We start from the raw sequence: 27,781 nt of genomic DNA, 5'->3' as shown, positions 1-27,781 counted from the left end.
TCAGTTCCTCCTCCTGCATTTAGCTAAGGGCAGGCATCACAAGTTGCCTCACAGGGTGGACCTACTCACACAAAACAAGGGGTCTGTCATTCATCCCCACCTGTCCATTCTTCAGCTGACATTGTGGCTGATAGGGTTTTGATCCCCTTCAGACACATTTTTTTCTAAGGATGTGCTTCGTGTCTTGCAGGAGGGCAGGAAACCCACTACTAGAAAATCTTATTTGTCCAAATGGAAGAGATTTTCGTTTTGGTGTCTTGTTCATAACCTGGATCCACTTTCTGTGGAAATTTCATTGATTCTATCTTATTTGTGTGAATTACTCCATGCTGTGTTGACATGCTCTTCAGTTAAAGCCCACCTTTCAGCTATTTCTGCTCGTCTGTCTTTGAGTTCTCCTTTGGCTTCTAGATTTGAGGTCAAACAATTTCTTAAAGGTATCCTTCATATTAGGCCTCCCAGGAAGTCTATTCCTCCTTCCTTGGACCTTAATTTTGTTATTTAAAAATTGACTTGGGCTCCTTTTGAGCCTGCAGCTTCAATTTTCTTACAGCATTGTACTTGGAAGACTGTTCTTCTTTTGGCTCTTTCTTCAGCTAGATGAGTGTTGGAGCTTTCAGGCCCTTATGACTGTCCCTCCTTTTTTAGTTTGTCATAGGGACAAGGGTGTCTGTTCATACTAATCCATTTTTTTGCCCAATGTGGTTAATGAGTTGTCTCTTAATCAATCTATTCATTTGCCCACTTTTTTTTCCCTTCCTCACAGTGTGCTAGTGATAAGGTTTCCACAACTTGGATTTGTATAGACAACTCAGGTTTTATTTAGCTAATACTAAAGCCATTTGTAAATGTGAGCAACTCTTTTTTTTTTCTTCTTTCATCCTAGGTTTCGCTGTTTTAAACCAAACTATTTCTTCTTGGATCTCTAAGGCCATTTCCTTTTGCTACTCTCTTCATGGGAAAGGCCTTTCTACTTCTGTTAAGGCTCATTCAACCAGGGCTGTGGCTTCCTGTGGTGCTTTTATCAAAGGATTGGATACCAATTCCTTCCTTGAGGTAGCTACCTGGACTCACTATGCATTATTTTACTAAACATTACAAGCTGGATGTGGTTTCCAAGACGAGAGCCGGATTTGACAGGGCTATCCTGCATGGCTTTCTTCAAGGCTCTGCTGGACCTTTTTCCTCCTGATTTTCTTCTTGAGCTTTTGTACTTTCCCTTGAATAAGGAATACTGCAGCAGTGATAAGGAAGGACATCGTGCAGTTGTTACATTTTATCGTAACAGTAGATGTCCTTCCCTTCACTGTTGCAGTATTTGCTCCCTCCCTCCTCCCCCTTTACTGTACTCCTTCTGGTTGTACATGCTCCTGCTTTGCCCCTTGGACTTTTCTTCCTGGGATTTTCATTTCTGAGGTAAGTATGTCCATACATCACCTTTATACCATATGCTGTGAGCAGGGAGCATACATGTGATGTATGACGTACTATCAATCATAAGGCTTTGGTATACTGGCTGGATGTCAGGCTTCCCTTGGCAGGGAATCCCTTGCATAAGGAATACTGCAACAGTGAAGGGAAGGACATCTACTGTTATGGTAAGATTTTACACAACTGTACTTTGAGAATTGAGTGTGCGTACATCACCTTTATACCCTACACCTGCAACAGACAGCGTATGGCTGATGTACAATACTGAGAAGATATAAAGGCTTTGGTGTACAGGCCAGATGTTGGGCTATCCAAGAGTTTACACAACTGTAATTTCTCAACCAATCAGGGACAAATGTAAGCAGAGTTAGGGACTAATCCAGAAATATCATGTTAAATTATTAATATTAACCTGAGGCTGTGGAATTGACTGAATAAGAGAATGTGAATGGAATTCATATACATTTTCTGAAGTAAAAGAAGTCTATAACTCTCCAATTTTTGTCATTATTAAGTATAATTCAGTATCTTTTCTGCAAAAGTCACCAGTTTTGTTGGCAGGGATTTATAGTGACAGTGCTAATATCTGAGACAAAATCAGTGATGTCCCTGAAACTTCGGAGACAATTGAGAGGGTATGGTGGTAGACACTGCAGATATGGAATGTTTTATTATATTTTGCATGTACAGGAAGTGACTACCACATTTGAATGTTAGACGAAATATCATGCCATTGCCGTTTTTAAGTTTCAACAACTTTATTTTCACTACTGAATGCATTTCTTCAAATTATTTGATATCCAGATCAGTGAAAGAAAAGAAAGGTGCAACACAGTTTAACCCTGTCGCATAAAATCAAACTACTGAAAAAGCTGAAAATAGAATATGAATATTAGGCAAGAAGTATCACAAAATAAAAAGTTATAAAGTATAATGTTGTTGACATCTACAGTCTGAAGTTGGGAGTCAGGACATTGCCATCCTCACTGTACAGAAATCAGCAGATCAGGGCAGGGTTATGTAGTAGTAGCAGCCACGAGACTTACCTTTGACATAGCAGCAGTGTTTTATATGCCTTGTGTGTGTGTGTGTGTGTGTGTGTGTGTGTGTGTGTGTGTGTGTGTGTGTGTGTGTGTGTGTCTAGCAATGCCAGCAACAGTTGTGTACTACAGTTTGTTTGGGAATGGCATTTAGTGGTACTTGTCTAGATTCCATGGATCCATTTGAAAGGGGTTTTAATTTTTATCTGAGCTGATATATTCACACCCTGATGGTATGTAACATGTTTGAATGGCTTAATTATATAAAATATGATCTCCTAATTTTTGATCTGTGCTTTATTGGCTGCTTAGCTTTCAAGTTGTCTGTAATGTAGAATGTTTTTTTTTTTTACAAGTCTGCAAAGCAGAGTGTCTGCCATTAATCATTATAATTAAGGTGCTTTTTGTTGACTGGGCTAGTATCATTAGGTCTATGGCCTGTTTTCAGTGGAGACTCAAGATGGTATTCATACCAACTATGGGAAATTAGACCAGGGTTCTGGTGAAAATTTCCCTACTCTTTTCATTGTGTGCCCACAGGATTTTTTTTACATCCCCTGAGAGAGCTGCAGGGAAGTAAATATTGTGGGAAGAAATAGCCAGGGAATTGTTATGGCTCGGCTTGTATGGGCCCTAGGACCGATAGCCTAGTACCAGCCTATGAACCTTATACCTTGGTATAATGTCTTACACAAGAATAGAAAGAAGAATGGAAGAAATAATTATTTTATAAGGTGCTTGGCTTTCAAAGTATTGTATCTCTGTAAGGTGGCTCGTGTGTAGAATACGATTTTTTACAAATCTGCAGAATGACCTCCTCCTGCTACTACAGTGATTAAAGAAGTGCTGCAGGTATGTCTTGAGAATGGAGATAATTGGTAAGCCTTAAGAAACACATGATTGATTTTATTTATTTATTTGTAGCATTTGCCTCTGCTGCATGCTGACCATCCTGTCATGGCCAGTTAACCCATTCATTTCCCATGCGATTGGAGTCTCACCCTGAGCTCCAAATGGCCTTGCCACGTCTCTGTTTGAGAGGCTTAAGCCTGTTTTAAGAGAAGTCCAAGCAAGTTTGAATAATGACAACTGCATAAAATATGCACATATTTTTGTTTTTGTCCACTTGGCTTACTAGTTAACCATCTTCCCCTTTTTGGGGTTGATCCAGGAGCAGTATCTGGTGAAATGACCTACTGAGAGAGAGAGCAGAAAATTGAGCTGAGGGAATTGAACCCTGGATTACAGGAAGCAGTTAATTGCCATAATCTTCTGTGCTAATTGCCTGGCAGTATTTACTATTCAGTATTAATTTCTAATGGGACCAGGCTAAAAGTACAGAGCAGCATATGATTTTGCTGTGAATGAGGGGGCAGAATAATTTTCCATTGTTGGGGGAAACTAAGGTACTTTTCTGGGACTTGAGGGATGTCCACTATGAGAAAGTTTGAGAAGTGAAGTAAAAAAAAAAAAACATGCATGCAAGCTTCTCTAGCTTTTAATCTCATTTGAACAAATGAAACATGACTGACCATTTATACACTTGTGCTGTGAAAATGACTGATATCAACACCTTGGCTAAGGAATGTCCCATTTTTTGACTTAAAGCAGAATAACATCTGAAGTTTATTTAGAAAATGAACAGTGTTAACCTGAAATGCCCTTTTTTCAAGTGGACTGGACCAAGAAGATTGTGTAAAGGTTATTGTCCTCAGTCGGTTCTTGAAAGTTCCTGTATTTGTAAAGGGCTTTGCATATTTAGAGTATTCTCAACTACAACAGAATCCTAAACTTAGTGGTTGTCATTTTGCTGGCCCACATCAGCGTATCAAAAATGATTCCAGATGATAAATTCTGATTTCTGTGCTTTACTGTGCCACCTTAGATATTTTGTTTTGTACTTCGCTTGATTTAGTCCTGACATTTTAAGTAATACTATCACATGTTCTGTACATCTTCAGGTTTATAAATAGTGTATTTGTGTGTTAGTGTTCATTTCTAATTGTAGTCTGATAAGTGGAGAAGTGTGTCAGTGTTTGCATGTGTGTGTGTTTGGTACAGATGCCTGCAAGCTAGTATTCTGGAGGGGCACTTGTGGTTGTGTTAAAATGTTGAATAAAAGAATGGCACTTGTGGAAATTGATAAAACTGTCTTTGAGCTGCTACCCTTTTTGGTTTCTAGAGAAAGTAAATAGCCTTGTAATGCAAATGTGCCTTTGTGTTTACAAGACTGTTATTGTTGGGATTAATTTTTTTAATGGAGTCTTTTATAGATGTTTATGGTCCATACCTCTCAACTACTTAGAGCAAGAAATCTGGACAAAGCCATACACAAAAGTGGGACAAAGGCTCAGAAATAGAAACAATTTTTAAATATTGCTCTTACAAACTTAGAAAGTTGATAGAATAACACGTTTTGCATTAGGATGTACTTTCTGAAGGGTATGAAATCTGAAACTCAAATGTCTATCTTTATTTTCTAACTTCAATCTTTATTGATTTGCCACTAATCTGCCAGAAAACCATAATTTTAAGAAAAAACAGACCACAAATATGAGGCAAAAATCTGGGCATTCTGCGAAAATCTGTACAGTTGAGAGGTGTGCTATGGTCTCAGTATTCTGGCAGTGTGCTTGCGAGAGAATCCACAGATTCATGTCCTCTGACACAGCTGAGCAGGATTAACACAGTTCATCACAGCTCCGTAATATTTTCTCAATTCTAAGTGTAAACTGCATTTTCTGTGTCTGTTCTTCAGGTGCATTTGATCCTCAGATTTGCTCCCACCCTCCATAATCGAAGATGTTGGAATCACTGAAGAATATCCCCATCTTAATTAGAAGATTAGGCATTAAACAAATTAGGTCACAGTACACTGAAGAGATGTATTATAATTGCATCTGGTGTGAATTCAAAAGTAGTAATGTTTTAAAGCTGTTACTCCAAGCTTAATCGTTTTTTTGCTTTGAATACCCATTTTTTTCCTGTAAGTGAAAGGAGTTTGTGTTATCTGCTGTCAATTATATCTTTCTAATTCTCCATCTAAAATACAGACCTACACAGTGTTTGAACTTGCTGCCTAGGTCATTCATAAGTAATTTCTGCTTTGACTTTTTCATGTTTTTCTGCTACTGTGGGCTGACTGAACTATTCTTCTACTTCCTTTCACAGGATTCCCTTGCTTTTCTTTGTGGTGTAGCTATTTACTCTTAATGTTGTTGTCCTGGTTCATGTGGTCCTAATGTGGAAATACATTCTCTCATGTACACCAGATATCACCAATGTCGATCCATTCCTTTATAAAGCAGTATCTTGTTTTTTGAGGCATTACAGCTCTTTCTTCTGGGAGGTTTAGTATAATAGTTATAGGATTTGGGTTTACTGACCAGCCATGCTATATTGGTCTGAACATTTTTCCCCTAGCTTTTTTCTTCCCCACGAATGTTAATGCTGCTGTCTTACTTGTGTTCGAACACATGTAGGCAGTGCAAGGTTTCTATATAAAAGTGGCACAGACATGCACTTTCTGTAGTTACTGCAGTTGAGAAACCATTGGTCAGTTGTTTGTGCACTGGAGAATATCCACTATCAGTAGTGTGATAGGTGAAATCATATGCCATACATGCCATATTTTCACTGAAAATGTTTAAATATTCTGATCATTAAGCAGTTGTACTAGGTGTAGACATATAGCTGCAAATGATTTTCATTTACAGTGCCTTTTATGTCTGTGCCCATACCAGAACACAGGTGAATGAAGTGTTTTTGGTAAGATTAATACAACTATAAAATTATGAAGGGTAAAGGTGTTATCAGCTTGTCTGGCAGAGCAGCACTTGTATAGGCTTGAGAAGTACCATCAAATCACAAAATAATGGAAATATAGGTTGACAGAAGAAAGAAACCAGAATTGGTAGAGAAGGAAGCAGCTAGTTGAAAATCCATAATCATAAGTCCTCACCCAGCTCAGCTTAAGAGTAGACATATTAGGTCTTCAGGGAATTTAAGGATGGTTATTACATTTTATAAACAAGGTACATCAGGTTGGCTCATAATTCCCTTAAAAAAGTATGGTGTTGTGAGTGCCAGTCCTACTATCAAAGTTTCCAAGCAATGTAGCCTTGGCTATATGGGTTAACAAAGCTTCAGGGCACCATCCATGCACCCAAACTGACAGGCAGCTTGAGCTGAGCTCACTAAAAGAGACATTTGGGCACCCAGCCCATCAGAGCTTTACTACCACTGAAGAGTACGCTCCTCTGAGCTTTTCAAGGATTGACAGTCTGCTTGTGCTGTTCCCTTGCTGGGCAGATAAGTTGCCTTTGGGGGGAAAAAAAGCTTCCATTTGATAATTTTATTATTCATACTTTCCTCTTCAGGAAAGTTATTTTAAAGTTAGGAATTTTTTTTAACAGACTGTCATAAGACTGCTGTACTTTTAAATGTGAGTGCTCTTTTTTTTGTCCGTTTAAAGTTGTTTAAAGTAATTGAAACCTTTTTTTATGTGGAGGAATTGTTTATTATGTTTTTAAGTACTTTTTACTGTGTTTGCCTTTAAAAAAATGCATTTGCTGCTTATTTTCCCTGAAAAACTGGTACCATTTTCAGCTTGACCATAGAACAATCTGTCGGTCCCATGGGCTGTCCTCCTTACAGCCACAAAAAGAAAAAGTTAAGCAAACAGCCTTTGCCATCGCAGGAAGCTAGCAATTAACCTTTACCATGGGTGGGTGACTGTCATGCTCATTAGTTGTACCTGAAACCATTCATCTTTTGCCCCATAGCCCTTTGGTGTACCTGTGGCCACTGTGGACCAGGGGTTAGCCGCATTCTTTGCGGCTGCTGGGGTCTTCTCATTGGGCAAGGGAGAGGCACTTTTTTTTTTTTAAACAAAAAATATCTTTACTAAATTATCACTTATGACAAAGGCAATCATACAGTTATATAAATGCAAACACACCATATTGACATTGATTGGTGCTAGGGTCCCCTCATTGGGCAAGGGAGGGCCACTTTTTTTTTTTAAACAAGAAATATCTTTATTAAATTATCACTTATGACATAGGCAATCATACATTTATATAAATGCAAACACACCATATCGACATAGTCCCAGCTGCAAGTATTTTACATCACAGACCATATTGACACAACTTTAGTTGCAAACATTATACATCACTTATAATCTACCCTATCACTGTTAGTCAAACATTACATAGCTTATTCAAATTCTGACCTTCTTTTAAACCTCATTCCTAATCCGTATGTATTGTTTCCACAGTTCCCATTTTTTTCCAATGTAATTTGCTCCTACCCTTTTCTAAAGATCCAAATTCCAGTTATTTTATCTCTGTTTCTATATTCATTATTTCTAGTACAGTTGGTTTGGTCTTTGATTTCCAATTTCTAGTAATTGCTTTTTTGTCAGCCACCATACTTAGACTCGGCAAGGACTTACTATGTCTAAGCAATTACAATTCTGTCTTGTAGCTCAGAAAAATCATTTCCATAGTTAAACCAATTTACTCATCCAGTACCTCTGATAGAGTAGTCTGCAAGGAATCTTTAAAGTCTAGCAGCTCATTACACTCCCTGAAAATGTTCCCAATTACCTCATTCTTCACCATCACACCTCATACATTTGCTGTGCACCTGAGGAAAAATTCTCTGGAGTCTACTTGGGGTATAAAATATACACACTTCCAAGCAAAACCCCTAAATTTGTGAGATTTGTTGCATATTTGGGAGACAGACATACACTCCCCATTGTTTCTTTGTGAATTGCTTATCCAGTCTTTCTCTTCCTAATCCTTTCTAACCTCTTCTGACAAGAGTCTTTTTTTGTATGCTCTGCTAATCATTCCTTTTTTTTTTAACAGCAGCATCTTTTCTAGATTCTTCAAAAAAATCTACCAGTGCTGGTCTTTTGTTTAGAACCCTCCTATTTCTTTCTCTTTGCCTATACTCTGATATCAAGCCTTGATAGGGAAGGCGAGCTCTAACCTGCAGTCCAAATACATTTTTGGCATCTTATCATTCTGTTACCTTTCCCTGTCTAGTTATTTGCTCCCAATGCCTTGTTTCCTTTGCCAGTTTTCTCCAATAAATTCCAGCCCCCTCTTGCCTACTTCCTGTATCCCTAGTTGCAGTCAATCCTATCGGCAGAATCTCCTTTTTCCATTCCTCCGTTGAATTAATTCTTAAAATACTTCCTGCTACTTTATGAATATAATATTCTGTATTATTATTGTTATTCTCCTTTAAGGTCTGCATCCAAAATCCCAGTCTCTCCTTGTTTCTTGAGCTTCCACCCTGTTTCATCATTATCCCTTTCCACTTTGACTTATAGGTTTCTGCTTGTGCTATATATAGAGCCGTAACTGTGTAGCTCTGAAATATCCCTTCAAACCGGCAATCCCAATCCTCCTTGTTCTGTTAGAATCAGCTTATCCCACTTGACTCTTGCCATCTTCCCCCCCAGATAAAATCCTTCAGCTCTTTATTAATTGCTATCCACAACTTCTCCTCTAGTTGATAAAAATATGCCTGACCTCTGTATAAGACTAAAGGGACTAAAAATATTTTAACTGCTTGCACCTTACTATCCATATTGATATAACAGAGCTTCCAGTTTCTCAGTTTTTGTGTTCTTTTTTTGGTCTCTTGCCACATATCCTTAGCTGCCACACTGGAATAATTTTTAATCCATACTCCTAAATACTTAATTTTATCATGCCCCCATAAATATGGATATTGCTGAACCAATTTGTGTTTGGGTACATAATTTACCTCTGTTGCCTTTGGTCATTAATTTTGTATCCTGAAAAGATTTGAAATAGTCTCAAAATGTTCCAATACACTGTAATGCCCTTTTCTGGTTTTATCAGGAATAAAATATCATCATCTGCCAATAGATCCAGCTTTTCTTGACTACCAATTATATAATTGAATTTCTGAGTGCCTTATTTTCTTTGTCATTGGGTCTAAATGTAATGTAAATAACAAAGGGGAAAGAGGACACCACTGCCTGGTTTCTCTGCTCAAGCAGAAATTATCAGAGAGGAACCAACCCACTTTAATTTCTGCCTCTGATCCCTCATATATTTTCCTATTCAACTTTATAATTTTATCAGGGAATGCAAATTCTTCCATTGTCCTGCTCATAAAGTCCCAGCTTACTCTATCTAATGCATTTGCCAAGAACAGTGGTATTTTCCTACATTCTGCTTCCCTCTGGATCATCAGTGTTCTGTTAATGTTGTCAAATGTTTGCTTCCCCACCACAAAACCACATTGATTGATATCTGTCAATTTTAGCATCACATTTGCCATTCTTTTAGCCATTATAAACATAAACACTTTATAATCATGGTTTAGTATTGAAATGGGCCTGTGTGAAGCTGTATTGAAATGGGCCTGTATGAAGCTGGATGTGATGGATCCTTTACCCTCTTTAGGTATTACAGCTACCACAGCTTTCTTCCAGGGTGTTGGTACTTCTCCTCCTCTTATAATACTATTAAGCAAAACCTTCCATATCTTTATCAGTTTTTTCCTCTAGCTTCCCAACTTCCACAGGAATATCATCTATCCCTGGTGTTTTCCTGGGATTTGGGATTGGTTACATAGCACCATTTTTGTCTCATCTACTTCTATCCTAACTGTTAGTAATTGAGCCTCATTTACCTCTAACCTTGGCATATTTGATTCTTCCATAAACATTTTCATTTGTAACTTTTCTTGATTTACATAGTTCTCTACTTTATACAGACTTTCAGAAAATTTCTGAAATATTTGTCATACTTCTAAGGATCTCGTTATCTTCCTTGTCATAAGCTCTTTAAGCTTGGTAATGGTCCTTTCTACTTTCTATTGCCTGAGTCGCTGTGCTAAAAGTTTTTGTGCTCTAGCGTTATCAAAAACAGTTATCTTTCTAAAGTTATGCATATTATTGAGGTGAGCCCTTATTTTCTGTTTCATATTCTGCAGTTGCTCCTCCTGCTGCTGTTATGTGGGATTCCCTCTATTTTGCAATAATTTAACATGTGCCAGTCCTTCTAAATAATCATTTACTTTTTAACCATATCTCTGTTGTTTTATTTCAAAACTATTTTTAAACTCCACTTTAATTGTATCCCACTTTCTAGCTATATTTTCAGAAGAAATTTCTACCTTCTCTAGTAGCCCCTGAGTAATTTCCACTACCCCATTCCTTAAGTTCCTCTTTTCAACCGATAGGTGGGAAAGTGCCATTGTCTCATTTTTATATCATTACCCTGTGTTTTTATTTTAGTTATTATTGACACATGATCTGAAATAGTTATTGGGTGCTTATCAGGACCTGTCTAGCTTAGCCCAGTTTTTGTATCTTGAGGAATAATATGTAAATTCACTTTGAACTCCTAGTACTGAATTTACATCTTCCATACCAAATATTTTCATACATTTTATTTATTTTTATTTATTTATTTTATTTTACATTTGTTGACCGGGCTAGTCTAACTGGAGATATTTCCATTTTCAGTAGAGGCCCGGGGAGAAAAGCTCCACAGAGAATACATTAAGGCAAACATACTAGAGTTTAAAGAAAGTTTTAAAAGACAGAAACTAACAATTCTACAGTTACTCATTATTACTAGTGAGTTTAATACTGACTCACATAGTGACAGTCACAAAAAAAATACTTATATAATTATAATATACTAAGTCTGATAAAGATAACTAAAAATATAAATAAATACTACTACACACAGTTAAACTCAAAGACATCATATTAAGTTATAAAATACTTTGAGAGATAATAATAAGATAGGAAGTATGAGAAAGAGAGCTAAGAATATGAGTAATTAGAAGAGGTAGGTTGTAGGAAGGACAGCAAGTAAGATAGTTAGCAAGCAAAGAGAGCTAGAAGCCAGTCTATAAGCAAGGAATAATAGGAAAACAAGTGGCAGAAGAGGAGGAAAGCCAGGTGGATGATAGAAAAGTATGAAATAGGAGATAGTAAAGAAGTAGAGTCTAAGTAGTGGAAGGATTAATCAGGTTTACTACATGTGCACAGCCAGTGGTTTTGGAAGTGAAGTTTAATGTTTAGTTTGAAAAGAGGTAATGATGCAATGGTTGTTATGTTACTAGGAAGTAGATTCCATTTTCTACCTACTGAATTGGTGAAAAGGAGTCCAGCAGTGTTATTTGATTTTGTGGAATTAGCCAATAGTTTACTGGAGGAGCGGAGAGAGCTAAGATTATTGTAGGGGATTATGAGTTGAGAGAGTATAGGGGTGTTTGTTGGATGGTACAGAATTTTATGGGCAATAGTGAGTTGTTGGGTTGCAAGATAGTTTTGGAATTCTGGCCAGCCTAGTAGTTTCAGGTTGAAACAGTGGTGTGTTCTGTAGGGGTTTCCTGTAGTGAAGCGAGCAATGTTATTATAGCAGGTAGTAAGTTTGGTAAGGTTGTTTTTATTGAGGTTGGTGAAAATGGGACAAGCATAGAGAAGAGAGGAAAGAAGATGGGAGTGAGCGATCCTAGTTCTAGAGGAGGGAGTTAGAAATGGTCTAATCCGATATAAAGATCCTATTTTCCTATTGACAAGTTTTATGGTGTTGTTAATGTGTTGGTTGAAAGAGAGATTATTATCAATTGTAATACCTAACAGTTTAGTAGTAGAGTCGGGAGAGATGATAGTGGCATTGTTAGAAGAGATAGTGAAGTTTAAAGGTTCTGGAGGTAGGGGTAAAGAGGAGGAGTTTAGTTTTCTTAGCATTTAGTAAGAGAAATCGACTAGAGAACCATGTTTAAGACATTTTGAGTATGAGATCTAAGTTCTGAGGTAGAGGATGCAGAGCAGATGAGTGTAGAATCATCTGCATATTGAATGCAAGTAGCTTGGGGGATTGTGTTTTGGAGATCATTTATGAAGAGGGAAAAGAAGTGGGCCAAGAATAGAACCTTGTGGGACTCCAATAGAAACAGGCAGAAGAGAAGAGATGTGGTTATTCCAGAGAACAGCCTGTTTCCTGTTAGTGAGATAAGAAGAAAACCATCTAATGGCAGGGATATCAAAAGATAGGGATTCTAGAGTATTGATTAATAAAGAGTGGTTAACCATATCGAATGCTTTGGAGAGGTCTATGAAGATGGCAGAAGAGAGTAGGTTGTTGTTACGGTTCAGGTTAATAGTGTCTAAAAAGGAAAGAAGGGCAGTAGTAGTACTGTGATTAGGTCTGAATCCATGTTGACTGTTAGCTATGATGTTGTGGAGAGAGAGGTGTTGTACAAGCTGATGGTGTATACATTTCTCCATTATTATGGCCAAGGGGGAGAGGAGAGCAATAGATCTAAAGTTAGAGTAGTCAATGGAGTTACCACCTTTATGGAGTGGGATAATGTGAGAGACCTTCCATATATCAGGGATAATACCTTCTCTGATTGTCCTATTAATGAGAATAGAAATAGGATATGCGATAGCCTTGGCAGCTTTTTGTAGAAAGAGTGAAGGTAACTTGTCCGCAGAGGGGGTACAAGGTTTTAGCTTAAGAAGGAGTCTGTATATGTAAGATGTAGAGATGGGATGTAGAGTGAATTTAGAGGAGGAGTTTATGAGGTTACATGTTGGGTGTGAGTTATTGGTGTTTAATTGATTAGCAAGAGCTTGTATAGTTTCAGTGAAGAAACAATTGAAAGCATCTGCAGTTTGTTGGGGGGTATCAGGATCAGAATTAAGTGGGGAAGGTGTTTTAGAACATCCTGGGGAAAGAAGTCTATTAACTGAAGACCAGAAAAGTTTTGAATTATTAAGATGGGTTTCTTGTAGATTGAAGTAGAATTTCTTTTTATCAGCTATTATTGCTTTTTTGGTTAGATTTCTAAGCTGGCGGAAGTGAAGAAGATCAGGGTTTTTTCTATGTGATCTCCATGTGGCCCAGACTTTATTTCTAGTGAGAATAAGTTTTTTGGTTTCATGGGAGCCAGGGGCAGCATTAGATTTAGTTCTAATGCTCAGGAGCATGTAAGTCAAGGATAGATAAAAAGTAGAGTTAAAGTACATTACTGCATTTTCAAGAGGAGTGTTTTAATGGGTTCCAATTACATGCAGTAAGTTCAGACTGGAACAATTCTGGATTGAAGTGTTTGATGGTGCATTTCTTATGATACAGGGGTTTATACAATCAGCCTTATCCCTTGTTATGAATGTTAAGGAGTGATCACTAACATCATCTGGTAAAATTCCTACTTTGTAATTATCTTTGACTTTATTTATAAGAATCCAGTCTAAAATGCTTTCTCTATTACTTTGTTGAGCCTTGTAGTTGAAGTAATGGTTTGGATAAAACCATGGAGGTTGATATGAGAAGAAGGATTATCAGCAGTAATGCTATTCCAGTCTATATTCAGGTCACCTAGTATGATGGTTTCTTGGGGATATGTGATAGATATCCAGCTAAGGTAATTTTCGAGGATTGGTATGTTATTACCAGGTGGTAGGTACATACATATAATATAGATGGATTTTTTGGAGTTTAATTGTAGTTTTGAAATGATAGCTTCTACTTTGCTATCTTGTGTTGGAGAGGCAGGAAGGGTAGTAATATTTAGATGATTTTTATGAAGAATTGCAACTCCACCACCTTTACGGTTAGTCAAGTCTTATGATATTATAACCTTGGGGAGTAATCTCAGTGTCTTTAGTGGAGGGCTTTAGCCATGTCTCAGAGATGCAGAGAATGTCAAATGAATATATCTGTAGGAGGGAATGCACGTAGGGTATTTTGTTGTTTATGCTTTGGGTATTAAGATGTCCTATTAGGAAGGTGTTATTGAGTTTGGGTATGGTCATTAGGGGAGAGTGGAAAGTTGGACCAGGGTTAGGGTGGATATCTCCAGATTGAAGGTTAAGATTGATAGGTTTCATAGTGTGTTTACATTTTAGAAAGGTTAGAAGTTTAGTTTTGTAGTCCAAAGGCAAATTGTATTTTAGGTGTGACAGTCGGTGGAATCTAGGTGGTTGATAGTTAGAGGTAGAAGAAGTATATGGATAGGAATTTAGAGGATTGAGATATATTATAGTTTGTTTATGTGGATAGAAAGGTTGGACATGCAGTGGTTTCTCATAGAGGGATAGAAGGTATATTGAGCATAGGGTAGAAACTAGTAGTGTGGAAAGTAAAATCTGGGATGACATGAGTGGAGCCATAGTGGAAGTAAGCGTATTTGTGAAAGGTGAAGAGAGGTAAGAGAGGGTGGAGTAGAAAGGTGTTGTTAAAGTAAAGGAGAAGTATGGAACAATGTAAGAAAGATAACAGAGGATAGGGGTATAACAGAGACCAGAGTACAAAGAAAGAGGTAGGTTTTAGTGTAAATGGAGTACAGTAAGGTGGTATGAGTGGAGGAAATAGAGTTTAAAAATAGAGTGATTCAGTGTGAGTGTGAGACTAAGAAGGGCTAAGGGTGGTTGTGGGGGGAGGGAGGATTGGAAGTTCAGAGTAGGGGTGTGTTCAGGGAAGGGAGGGAAGAGGATTGGAAGAACAGGGTAGGGGGTGTGTCTATGGAGCTTTAAGTTTAGGACCCCTGGGGGTGGGTGGGAATTGGGGGTAGGGAGGGGAGCGGAGTGAGACCGACGGGCGAACGGAGCGCGTTCAGCCAGAGGAGTATGAAATTGAGGAAACAGTCAGTCAAGTGTAAAAACAGCAGGTAAGTTATAACTTATAACATATAATTTCTTAAAAAATCTACCCTACTTTGTATATTTTCCCATCTGCCCCCCCCAGTCACATCTTAATTGTTATAAATCAAATTCCAGTCCCCACTTGTAAATAATATCCCTTGCTGAAAGCTGATTATTTCTCCCAGCATTTTCTTAAACTCCATTATAGCAGTTTTGGGTGGAATATAAGTACATGCCAATGTATTCCCCATCCCTTGCCAGTAGCCCCTTAGTACTATAAATCTACCATTGTTATCTTTATCCTTATCTATCATTGTTGGAGCTACTCTTGCAATTAATATAAATGCTTCTCTTTTCCTTTACCCCAGATATTCCACTGAATAACATCCCTGAAAACATTTCTTTATCAAATTCACATGTTCAGTTCGTTCCAAGTGCAGCTCCTGCAGCCTAGCTATTTGCACTGCACATTTTTAATATAGTTCAGTACTCTTTTTTTTTTATTTATCTGGGAGATCATTGACATTACATTTAAAGACATTACAGAAAACGTCGTCTTAAAGTTAGCTTTTGTGTTAAATGTCTAGTTACATGCATATGCTGTTTGGCAGGTTGATCTTTTATACAGTTTTGTTAAATCCATTTGAGCCTATGTCACATCTTACAAAATGTTTTGTTTTATTGAAATCCCTCAAACAAAAAACAAATACACCCCCAGTAACCCCCTAACACCTGTTAACTTAATAATAGCACACAAAACTATGTATAACTTCTATTTGTTTTTATAGGAATAGGAACAAATGATTGAAACTGACAGTCGTACTCACAGGCTTGATTAAACCTAAAAGAAGGGTTATTCATGCTAAGACACGTGCTGCAGCCTGTTCTTCTAAGTGCTGTCTGATTTTTGTCTTATCTTTATAGCTCTCAGCTGGGAAAACACTTGAATGCTTTCAGAGAACATTATTTCCTAGCCATTTCTCTATCAGATTGTCTCCTAGAAACATGAGAATCAGGTACAAAATTGTTGGTGTGAGATGTGGTGGTCAGGGTCTCCTTTTGTGAGTGTTTCTAGAGTTTGCCATTGTTTTCAGTGGGAGAACACACTGGTTTTCAGTACTTAAGAAAATACTATGCGCTGCTGCAGAAGGAATTTCCAGAACCTCCACCCATTCCTCCAATTCTTCCTGCCTTGGAGGATGTGTGTGTGTGTGTGTGTGTGTGTGCGCGTGTGTGCGTGTTACAGTGTGCAGTTTTCATGACAGTCAACAACCCACCCCTAAAAAGGCAGATTGGATGTTTGAAGTTCGTCATTCTTGTAAATTTTCATACATTCTTCCCAAACCTGATCCAGGAACAATAGCTTTATTTAATCCTTCTGCTGCTAATCACTTAGTTAATTTCAATCCTACTATTTCTGATAAGGATCTGCAACTCTGATTTTCAGAGTTTTGAATTGGCAAGAAAATATGTTAAGGTTTGTCCTAATTGCTGTTGCCACCTTTTTTAATTACCAAAGTGGGGCATTTTTTGTAGAAGCATAAAATTTTAAAGGTCAAGCCATCCCTGTAGCTAGTGCAAAGGACTGAACATCACATTTTTTTGCCAAAGTAAAAGCTTATACTTACAGCACTTGTGTTACCTGTGCTGTTTCAGATAATGTTTAGGTGTTTCAGATTAGAAAAATGTTTTATGCAACTATTAAAGAAAATTTAGGAAATATTTTTGTTCCAAATTCTCAGGAAATTTGCCATATATCAGTATTTTGTGCAAGACACAACTGCCCAAACAGGGGTTGTCCTACACAAAGAGGGGCAGGTGGTAAACCTAGTCGTGACTCATTGTGAAAGTATGAGGAATGTTTGGTCTGCAGTTTCTTCTTGTGAGGAAAACTCTGATCTACATTTCATCTGTCCTATTGTTCAAGTTGCTACTTATTGTATACAATGTGTGTATGACCCTGTTAATACTTCAAGGGCTATGGCCAATGGTAGTGTTTAGAAGAGATTTTCATGGATGTGTTTTCAGGACTTCCCAGATGATGACAAAAATTAGATTTGAAATTTTCATTTGGATAGAGATTTAGTTTTTGGTCGGTCTGCTGCAGAGGTTATCAAAATGTTTTATGAAAGGAGTAAGCTGATACAGGGTATCTCTGTTTACAGACCTCCGTTTTCAAAATTTCCAAGGGATTCTCTTACTCCTCATCCAGTTTGTAAGAACCAAAGTAAACAGTCATAACAAAATGCAGGTAAACAGGCGTGTAAGAAGAAATGTCATAGGGGTTCCAAGAATTCCGGAAGCAGACAAAACCAGGGACAGCCAAGTAGGTTGGAATAATGAGACTTTGCACCTCCCTCCCACGTTGGTAATCCCCTTTTTCTTCCAGAAAGTCTGAATCTCCACTTTTTTCTTTGGCAACAGATAGTTTCAGACAAATAGGCTCTGAAGATCAGTCATCAAGATTGGAGATGGCAGTGGAAGGAGATTCCTTCTTTCCAAGGGGTAATTCCTCATCCTCCAGACCAGACTATTGTTTTTACCTGCCCCTCATCACTTGCTGTCATAGGGAGTGCTAGAACCAGTTCCCCCTTCGCAGGTGGGAAAGGGATTTTATTCAAGGATGGTTTTAGTGCCAAACAAAGAAAATGCTTGGAGACCAGTTGTGGATCTTTATTTTCTAAACCTGTTTGTGATGATGCCTAAATTCAGAATTGTCACTTCACAGCTTGTTACCTCTTCCTTCTCATTCAAGTTTCCTGGTAACACTAATTTTAAAAGAAGCTTATCACATTTCCATTCATTCAGACATCAGGCGTTTCTTAAGGTTTTGTGCATCTGGGTCATATTATCAGTTCTCTGCCTTATACTTTGGAGTATCCTCTTCACCAGGAGTGTTCACAAAGTGTCTAGCTTCAAATGTAGCTCATTTCAAGCTACAGGGTATTCACATTTTTCCATCTTTAGTCAACTTGCTTATCTTTACAGAGTCTTTTTCAAAGTGTCAGCAATCTCATTGTCCTTAGGGTTAGACTCCTCCTCTCTGTTGGCCTGAAACCTCTGAAGGGCTTGATCCCCAAACTTGGCTTTTAGTCAACCCAGCTCAAGCTGCCTGACAATTTGGGTGCATGGCAGGTGCCCTGAAGCTGGCAAGCTCTAATATCTTTGGCAAGCTATAACAGCTCTACTGTTATGCTAAGTTTATTTACATAACTGTACTTTGTTACATGTAAAGGAGGTTTGAAAATCGGAACTGGTGTCTTGATGGGAACACTAAGGTCTGTCCATACTAATCAGTCTTTTAAGAAGGCTGCATAAAGCGTCTTCAGTTCCTCACAGGCTACTCAATTTTCTATGGAGGCAGCATCTCTTGTTAAAATTTCTTCAGTTCTTCAGACGTTTCCTCAAACTTTTGACTGTAAAACTTTCAAAATAATACTTTAAAATTCTTCAGGATTCAGACTTACAGCAGCAGCAGCAATCAGTCTTGCACACAAGCCTGTGAAGATCACCCACAAAATCAGAAGTAAATTAACTTTCAGAAAGAAATATTTTTCATAGGAACCAAATAAAAGATAGATTTCCATAATGTCCTGAGAGGAATTAAAAGAAGTTGGTATACCACAGACTGATAGTCCATTAGAGCCAGACTCAGACCATGAGGATACTTCCTTGTAGGCCTTTGATTCCTCTCTTACAAGGATGTAACATTTGGGGAGACCATAAATATTATGGGGAATGCTTTGGCTCAGGGTCACAGTCTCTTTTCATGTAATGTAGATATTTACAAATGATGAGATTAAAACAGACTGGTCATTATCCGCACTGTTAGATGCCTTTAAAAACCTACATCTTACCAGTGGCATAGCGGGGATAAACCCCTGACTGTGGCCCAGGTAGTTCGTATACCAGCTGAGGAGCTTAACTGGCTTGGATTGTCCTATATTTGATTATAAAGTATTTCAGCACACATACTTTCCATATTTGTTTTATAAATTTAACATTAATATCCTGCTAAGCTTTTCCAGTGTTCCTTGTATTCATCCCTCCTAATACTTATAAAACGTAATGTACACATTTCTTCCTTCAAATATTCTGAACTGCAGGTTTTCCATAGAAGGATTTCTGTACTTTGCTGGCAAAACTTCCCCTAGTCTGTATGAATATCAACTGTAGTTTCCCCTGAGTATAGGCCTTGGCCAGTGGGACAAACCTGATGAGCAGAAGTAAGTAAAATGCTTGCATTTAATGTAATGCAAGTTTAATGTGTGTGTGTGTGTGTGTGTGTGTGTGTGTGTGTGTGTGTGAGAGAGAGAGAGAGAGAGAGAGTGTGTGTGTGTCCAGCAGTAGTTGAAAGCATTCTGTAGTCATTATTTTGATTTATTAAAAGTTTTTATAGATTTGGGTAAGTTTACTGAACACAGGATCACTGTCTGATCATGCGACTTGCTCAGAGTCGCACAGTAGGCATATGACGTGGAAGGAATCAAACCCTGTAACCCTGACTACAGAAAGCAGCTCATTACTTAATCCTCTGCCCTAACTAAAATATTTAATGATCAGTGCTCCAGTAGCCATAGCTACATGGGTTGTATTCTACTGTATGTAACAGCTGGCCAGCTTCAAAAGCTTCAAGGCACTTTCCATGCACCGAAACCTTTAGTCAGCTCATGCTGAGCTAAAGAAGACCATGACCATTTGGATATCAACATTGTCGTAACTTTTACTTGCATAACTCTAATGAATACTTACGGGTTTGCCTTTTAGTTGTTAAACTTCAGACTGGAGATGCTTTGCCCCATGCCTTCATTTTAATCCTAAAAATCCATATTTCAGTAAATCACAGCCAACGAAGCAGCAGTGCTACTAGAAAAATACACCCTAAACTTAACATTGTATTATCAGGATAGTGCTTACCTCTTATACTCCCATCACAAAGCAGCGATTACAGCTCTTTAAGGCACAGAATTTCTACTCACTCAACATGTACAACAGGTTTTGTCGTAGCAAAAGCATATGATCATTGAAATGTACCGTCCTAAGCACCATGTTGCCTTCGAGGCTAGAAAAGACTTTGTCCTTGGCATAGAGCTGATCTACACCATATCTCACCCATCTTCCTGCCAGTCCTCAGCCCTTCCTTATTGTGGAATGTACCTTATTTAACATTTCTGGTTAGCATTACCCCCCCTGGTGCTCTTGGTCTGGCACAAGTCCATCTGTGAGAAGTTTGTTATTAAAGCTTTGTTTTACATGTGCCTTCATACTACATTATTGGAAGAAGATTAATTGCAGAGCAGCATTGTACCTGTTGGTTGTTGAAATTACACCTCCTTTTGGCTTTTCTCTAATGCCCTTTATTTGCTGTTCCAGCTGTGTCCAACTTGGTTGTTTTGGAAATCTCATGACAATGTATGAAAACTACTTAAATATTTATGTGTTCCACAGTGCTTATTTGAATTGTATATAGCTTATGCAGCTGCCTTGTCTCAATATAACATGCTCTGTGCATCTCTGACTAGCTTATATTCATTTTTAGGCGGTTCTATCTCCTAAAATTTGTCAAACAGCATATAAATGTATTATTTAGGGCCTCCTTCTGTTGCCCTACAATATTTGTAGACACCTCTGTTACTCACACTGCATATTTATTGCTCCTCATTGGGGAGGAGAACTGATCAGCAGATTCCCATGATTGTCACATGACTGAACAGGGATTTGTTTGTAATGTCTTACCCTCACTGCCAGCATTTCTTGTACTAAAAACATGAGATCTTGGTGGTGGTTTTAGCATATGCAACAGCATCTTTTGTATCTGGTTTAATCTGCTTTTCCTTACGTGACCATTTATATAGGTTGTATGGAACACTGCACGTCTGATTCAACCTCTCACTTCAAAGTAAACTGTGACCCCAACTGTCTGCGGCTTATTTACTCGCTTCCCTCTGTGCCTTCAGTAGCAAATTAGCTAACTGTTGATTTAACTTGATTGCCAGTTGTTGCATCTGCGACCTATCTTTGTGTTATCAGGCTGATTTTCCTGGGGTTGCTTCTTCTTCTTACTTTTCTGCATTCTAGAAAAGAAAACAATATCCCTGAGGTTTTTAAGGCAGCATTACTTGTTTCAAAGGAGAGTTGTCTTGATATTGTATTTAAATTAGCTTATTGCATAATTCCAGGACATAGAATACACGAGAAGCATTTAGCTTCATCTGCTCATCTTCATTTGTTTAGCTGAGAACCCGTAGCAATTCCCTATTAACTTTATCCATAACACAACTATAACTTGTATCCTCATATTGTGATAATTAGTGTGCACAGTTGTGTTTATTTTTATCTGCTGTGTTTGATAACCATGTATGACCACTTGGGAAGAAGCCTTTTTCACTGGAGCCCCAGGGATGAAAGCTCTAAAAACAAAACAAATGCAATTAAACTGGGTGCAGTATGTAAGGAAACAAGGTGCAGTAGCTGATCCAATCTAGTGACATGCAGCAGTTTTGATAGAAAACCATAAGCATCAAACAGACGCAGAGAACCAACTGCAGTTATTGCAAGAGTAACAAAAGAGTTTCAGAAGCTTAACAGACAAGGTGGTTGAAGAGAAAGCTGAATAAATGGGTAAAGGTGAGCACTCACAAGAATCAACAGAGAAGGAAATCAGTGAGTATGAAGAATCAGCGAGTATGAAGAAAAGGAAGTGTAACCTTTGACTGAGATGTAACATCTTAATGCATAGAGAATGCTGATTAACTAGAATATGCAGTTAGTGATACTGTGCAGGATTAATGTTAATTCAGTGATGTGCTGGTATCAGAGGTACAATATGCATTAGATTAAAGCATGGGAGACATCCATGTTATTGAAGAGAGACTGAGAAAAATCAGTATTGAGGAAAGCAAGAGAAGTGGTAAAGTAGAAAGCTAGGAGATGCGGGAGGAGAGAAGTGAATGAGAAAGAGAGGAAGATGCACTGAAATAGCGATGGAATGGAGAGTGAGCTATAGCAGTGGATCAGAATGTCATACGTGAATGATGGGTAGCTGGCTTATTTTCAACTTTGTAAGATGCATATATTAACAAGAAGTTGCAGCTGTAACATTTGCCCTTGAGGCTTGAAACAGTAATTGAAAGTGCTGTAACTGCTACTTTAATGTACTGCTTCAATCTTTCTAAGGATTATACAACAGAATTGTTTGACTGTTCTTTAGCTACCAGTCGTATATTTAAGAGTCTTTCCAAAGCTTTACTTCTGAGGGCTTATCCATATTCTCTGAGAGAACAAAGTGTGTTGGCAGAAAAGACTTGTTAAATTTGCTGAGTGTGCGCTTCTTTATTGTTCTGTTTCCTCATTCTTTTGTCTTTCTAGACAATATTAACTGCCATAACAATACTGCTTGTCTAGTCTTCTGGATGTCTGTTCTTCATGGGATTCTTAAGGCATTAAGAAATCTGTTCAGATCACAACACTAATTTTTATCTATTCAGATGACAATTTAGGTTTCACAAGACCGTTACAATCTTTGTATTTCTCAGGACAGTGGTGTTACCCTGGCTTCTTGATGCAGTAGTTATTCTTTGGCTGTTTCCAGACAGCACTGTTTCTTTTGGAGTCTACCCATACCTTGTCTTGTATTTTCTACTTTGGATACTAAAAATAAATTTAATCACTGCCTTTATATAGTTACTACATCATGTTGACAGTGGTGACCTCTTCAATAACAACAGTTAAAATTTTTATCACTGCTCTCAGGTAGTTGCAGCATTGCTGGTGTCATTACTTCCAGCCCCCAAATTATGTGATTCCTATAGCATGTTGTGGCAGTCTTTCCACATTATACTACGTTTCTGTAGTTGTCTTACAGAATGCAAGATCCTGTCCTTAAGAAAGCAGTGTAGTCCTGCCCCACCTTTCTAAGGTATGCAGAATGGGAGAAGGCTGCATCATTTTTGATATAATTTGTCTGTAAGTAACCATGAGGTATTAATGAAAAGTGGGATTACTTAAAAGCATCTTCTAACCTTAATACAAAATGTTGTTTTTTTTTTTATTTAAAGGGCAAACTGCAGTCCTGCATGACCCAGGGAATATGATTTCAAGATGTTTACTTTCATGCTCATAAAAATATTGAAATCCATTCAAAGATGCGTAGATGCCTGACTTTACATAGCCTCAACTTGTTTTGAAATGAATTTTGGAGTTTGATTGGCTTTTCAGTAACTGAAAATAACTGTTACAGGTCTTGTTTTAGACGCATTCTGTTATTAGCTTTCATTGCACAATTTGTGCTTGGGATAATTGGGCAGTTTAATCTTCGGAAGGAAATTAAAGCACATCAACTACTAAGAGATAGGAATACCATGTACACAGGAGTCCACAAATCACTCTTAGTTTTACATTGCGTTGATTTACTTTTACTTTCGAAGTAACATAGCTGTTAATCATGAATTCATTGCTTGATTACTTAAAATCAGACATGCTAACATCAATAATGAATTGATTTGATAGCAGGTAGTTCAGGTGTTGACGTTTGCATACACATATAAAGAAAGGCTACCTTTTCTCTCTGACTGCTTGCAGCAGTAGCATATTGTTTATTCCAAGATACAGTAGTTGAGCTGGTTGTAAATATTAGCTCGGGTGCTGAGGGACAGAGCCTGCTACAGAAAGAAAAATGACCAACTATAGTTGTCAGGTGTTTCCAATGGCAACCAAAATCCACATAGCAAGGTGTTGGAAATATTGTTTCCTGACTTGTATTTCTGTTAGAAAATGAGTATAATTGCAGGCTAGTTTCTAAGTTTATTTTGCATGGATACATTGTAAAACTGCTCACATAATAAATAAACTTCATGTAGTTAGAAACACAGACCCAAAATGTTATTTTTCTATAAAAATGAATTAAATGAGTTCATGGTAAGTTTTAAGGGCTATGCATTTGTATTATGTGGTCTTTTCGGTGTTTGTAAGTATTAGAAACAAGTAGTCTTAAGAAAAGTTGACTGCCATTTTATTTTCCTTTTTGTGGTGTTATTGAACTGTAGAAGATTTCAAAGCCAGTTCTGTGGCACAGGGGGATAAATCCCGAACTACGGCACAGGTGAGTCAAGTTCAAATGGTGGCACTGGCACCTATAGGAGCTGGCTCAGGAATATAAGAGCTAGCCTATCCTGGGATGAGGGTGTCGGCTCTGGTTTATCACAAGGGTGGCATTTAGCGTGAGCATCAATTGTAACCTAATGGAGTTTGAGCCTGCTGAGCCATGGTTGTCATGTTGCATTTAAACCAGGTAGCTGATGAGAACTTGGAATGTGGAGGCATGCTTCCTCTCAGAAGACAACAATGGTGAAGCTCAGAGGAGCTACTGTGGGGGGAGAGTTGCTTCCTGGAGGAGAGGGCGAGCTGCCCTCTCCTAGCAGCAGCAAGCTGGCCCACTTCCTGACTCCCACTGGGTAATGGAGGGTTGATCGAGATTTCCTGGTAAGAGTGGATGGACCACAGGACTTTTTCCTAGCCAGGAAATGTTCATCTCCTGTTTCCTCTGAATAAATGGGCTGATTGAGTGACAGTATGCCTAACTGGGGCATTTTACACACACACACACACACACACACACACACACACACACACACACACACAAGCAGCATAACTCCTGCAAATAAAAGAACAAACCTCTCCTTACCGGCATGACTCTGGTTCTGACAGCACCAACAGAACAGCAGCAGCATAACTCCTGTAACAGAGCAATAAGAGAACAAGACCAGCTAGTTTGGTTAAACTTCCACGCGCAAATCCACATTAGCATGAAAACTTTACTTCAATTAATTTTTCCCAACAGGTCTTGCAGCTGTAATGGGGTGGGGTGGGGGTTCCCCTCCCCCTAGCTCTATGGTTCCGGTGCCCATGTCTGGGGTGGGTGTTTATTTACAAAATGTAGGCAAATTTCTAGATGCCCAGTTAAAAGTTTTCATGTCTAAAATTCCCTTGCATATTAAAAACAGTAAAGATTTTTCAGACTCTGTGGTATGCAATGATAAAAGGAGTTTTTTTGGGCTTGTGTGGACGTGAAATCTTTATATAAGAACAGTAATCATAGATGGGGTTTAGAAACCAGGCAAAAATGATGGGGGAAGGAGCGCGGACCAGTTTTGTGTTACAACTTCTGTAGTTTACACTTATAATTTTTTTTGCATTTGAAAATACTTATATTTTACAGAAGGCAGGAACAGCATCTTTTGCTCCTTCTTATGCAGTCATCTTCATGGGATTTTTTGAGAATTTATACAATTATTAATAGTAAATGTTATTCTCAGTACGTGATAATTTTTAAGTGGTACATGGATGATTTAATTTTCATTTGTAAAGGGGATATCAGTCATTTTGAGGAATTTATGAGAGAACTGCATCAGAATCTCTGTGGAATACAGTTTACATACAGAACTCACAGGGAAGTCAAGCAGTTCTTGGATATGGAATTTTTTGTGGGAGAGGACAATAGGATTTCATTCAGACCTTATTTCAAGGAAACAGCTGTCAACAACTTTTTGTGTGCAGATAGCATGCAACCGCCCCATTTATTGGATTCTTTACCTTTTGGGGAGTACAAACGGATTGGTAACAACACTTAACGATAAAACATAATTGGATGGTGAATTTGCTAAAGTCACGATGAAACTGGCTAACAGGGGTTATTCTGTGGAAGTCTTGAAAACAGCAGAAAGCAAGCCAAAGGCTATTTTCATTCACAGGCGTTCCCCATCTAGGAAACAGGCAGTTGGGGATAAATTATAGGAAGAAATGTGCAAGGGGAGAAACTGAGAATGATATATTTTTTGTCATTAAATTTTTCCCCTTTCACCAAACTCTTGAAGGATTTGGTGTATAGACTGTGGCCTATTGTGAGGCAGGATGATGAGGTCTTTTCAGTGGTAAAATTATTTTCTCCCACAGTAGATTTCTCAATTTGAAGGAGTTATTAAATTTGAGAACTAATTCCAAGGTTGGGAAACGGGTAAACACTTCTTCCTGTGGGAGATGTAAGGTAAGTGATAATGTCAGGAATCTTTCAGGTAGTTTAATCAATGGGAAAAGATACAGAGCCCAGGATTACTTCAGCTGTAACACCTGCGGGGTTATATATACTATAGGATGTGCGGTATATAGGACAAACAAAAAGGATGGTTAAGAGAAGAATTATGGAACATCTGGGAGACATCAAACATGGTAGGGTGGAAAACCCTGTTGCCCAGCATTTTCAGTCTATTCACATGGGGTCAACTAGTAGTATGTTTTTCAGTATTTTAGCCGAACCGTGTTCAATACAAGGTACAGATTATGTACAAACGTTATTAGGAATGGGGACTAAATATATTATCAGTTATAAAACACTGTGGCCAAGTGGTCTGAATTTAGAGTTTGATTTACATGTATAAGCAGATGTTCATGTTAATACAATTGTTTATGCGTAAATTCATAGGAGCATTCTTTTTGTTATTGTTAGACTGTGCATTTAATTCTGTCATTAGAAAATGTGGAAAAAGTAATTCTGTATAACACTGTTGCTATGCTATGACTCATTGCTTGAATTATTGGTTAATTGATTAATTACATAATTGAACTGAATATATAATGGGTACTATCCAATGATGTTTAATGTTCCCTGGAAGGCATTACAGCTGAGGTACTAGGAAGTATCATTAAATGAGTGGATATTGTGAACCGGTGGCTCTGGTGTATTGTGTTTATTTATGTCATTTTCTGCTCATAGCAGTCTTTTTTTTGCTTTATTAAAATGCCCACATATAAAGTTTAGTACCCAGAATTGTTAAAGAAATGGCAAACGAATTTTAAAATGGGCATTGATTATATATGCTTAATGAATGAATTTTTTCATTAACTGAAGCTGATTTGCTTGTTGTGATTTATTAAAACTTCAGAATCCTTTCAGATTTATTCTGTAAAATTTGATATTTTAGACAATTTTAGAATGTCACTCCAGGGTTGCTTAATTACTACTTAAGTATGTGTGCATATATGTATGTTTACTTGTGAAAGAGAGATTTTATAGTTAAGACCTCTCTTCCTTAATGTACATTGGCATTGTTCATGCACCTTCCAGTTTTTAAAGAATGCATTCTAGGGAGACAAAAGACAGAAGAAGGAATTGTCCAAGGATGCCGTAAGAGACCTGTAGAAAAGGGAATCCACATTTTCTGTTTCGGAGGGGGGTAGAATTTTATTTGAACCCCTTCCTAAAATGGGGAAATGACTGTAATTTTCTAAAGTACCAGAATTTGCTACAATTGTCACTCTCCATTGCTACAGAAAGGAAAGACGTTAGCAGCATTATTTTCGATACATGTGTCAATATTCCCTGAAATTGTATCAGATTGAGGGAGTTCTGTAGAGAAAGAGCCTTCTATATCTGAAGTGTGTTCCCAAGCAATGTCATCAGTGACTCCAGCCAGTTTGCTTCCTACAGCTTTCCATCGACTGTGATACATTTGGAATGGAGTACTTCAGTATGGTACAGGAAACTGCATCAAAACGGCATGGACCTGCATTAGCACCTTTGTTAGACTGATGTCAGTCAGATTCAGAGTAGTGTGAAGGTGTAAGAAGGCTTGATGATAAGAACTGCTCCAGA

This window comes from Protopterus annectens, chromosome 7.part0, assembly GCF_019279795.1.
Source record: "Protopterus annectens isolate FY-2018-M chromosome 7.part0, PAN1.0, whole genome shotgun sequence".
Classification (NCBI taxonomy): domain Eukaryota; kingdom Metazoa; phylum Chordata; order Ceratodontiformes; family Protopteridae; genus Protopterus; species Protopterus annectens.
The sequence above is the reverse complement of the archived record's forward strand: the minus strand, read 5'-3'. Positions refer to the sequence as shown.